The sequence below is a fragment of the Drosophila gunungcola genome (genome assembly GCF_025200985.1).
Source record: "Drosophila gunungcola strain Sukarami chromosome 3L unlocalized genomic scaffold, Dgunungcola_SK_2 000003F, whole genome shotgun sequence".
Lineage (NCBI taxonomy): Eukaryota > Metazoa > Arthropoda > Insecta > Diptera > Drosophilidae > Drosophila > Drosophila gunungcola.
The window spans coordinates 1,259,309-1,261,003 of NW_026453179.1; positions in this window are offsets into that span (position 1 = coordinate 1,259,309).

Below are 1,695 nucleotides of genomic sequence, written 5' to 3' on the forward strand. Positions count from 1 at the left end.
TTCGTTTTCTGGCTCTGATTTTGATTTCGCAGGATGTGAAGTTATTTTGGCGCGTTGGCTCGTTGGGTGCGGTTGTGTTTATATTCGCGAGCTGATCGAAAGTGGTGATCTTAACTAATACTATATAGTGCCTACATTGACTGAAGTCTTTCAATAAATACAAACATCTTTGAAAGTGACAATAAATATTTAAAAGTCTGTTGAACATTGTGTAATTGATTGCTTGGGAAACACATTTGCAAAAGACATTTTAAAAATGATTTCACAAAAAAAAATATCACAAATGGATTTGTTCAGTGATTTTCATATTAATTAAAAATATTAAAAAAAAACAACTCTTTTATAATAGCAAAGCCAAGTGCCCATTTCAACTAGTTCAAAGTGTTTAGTTATTCATTATTTTAATATTTTTTAATTTCTTCACTTCATGTATAAAAAAGACTTATGGGACAAACTTAAGGATATCCGCAAAAAAAACGTTGTTAGTTAAAATATTTATGTTGAATAACTAAAAATCTGTTCTGGAAGGTTATGTAATACAGTTTCTAGTAATCATTTGTAAATTTTAACAAAACACAGTACTTAACATCTTAAAAAAAAATTTAGTAAGAAAAAGACTTTTATCAAAAATGTATATCAAATTAGTAACAGGTGCTAACAGAATTTTAATTGTACGTATATAATCTTGATAAAATCATTTCCAACAATATAGGATTTTTGTTTTTACCCTACCATATAAATTTTAAATATAAATAAGTTCAAATTTGTTTGGCATTAGAAGAAATCAATAAAGTAATACAAACTAATTTTTTTAAATGGTTAAATAAATGTTGCATAGATTGAAAATAATTAAAATATTATTAACCCAAACTAATGTTGATGATGAAACATTTCATTATTTAACTTGAACACTTTAAAGCAGAAGCACTTAGTTTTTGTCACTTACTTACCTCGATAACTTATATTTTTTTTTGAGTTGAATAGTGTTTTCTTTTTAGAGTTTCCTTGGCTTCACACTTTTTTTATTTATTAAAATGGCTTAATTAATGTGTCAATTGAAATTTTTCTTTGTATGTTGTCAAAGTTCACGGCGATGTCACACTATTAATCCACGGATATGCCCTGAGTTTCTAAGGATTTGCAGTGGTATCTGTAAACACAACCGCACCGAGACGCGTCGCGTTAAGGAATGATGTTGCCAGCGACTCCAATAAGATACTTTGGCTGTGGTCCTCGAGTTTCGAGACTTCGCCATCGCCTTCTTATCGCACGCACACGAATTGGAGTAATCGCGAGGCGTCGGCGTCAGGAATCCAGTTGGACTCAGTGTTCAGGGGACTTTGGGGTGTTCTGTTCAGTTATGGAGACCGAAGAACGAAGACCGAAGAACGAAGACTTGCCGGGCGCAAGGCCCGCCAGCTACTGCCCACAGAACTTCTGGCTGGCATTTGTTTTTGTGGTCCGCTCACACACACACTCTCACACGTGAAACACACACCCTCACAGGACAAACACACACACACTGGAAGACCAAATGCCACCCCCAAAGTAAAAAAAAAAATATCATATTGAGGGAGAAACGTCAAGTGTGCGACGCTGGCAGCGCTGCTTTATAAGTTACAACGCAGGCGCACTTGCTTTTCTCTCTCTGCACAGAGACCTATTATAGCCCTCTCTTTTCTGCCCGAACAACCC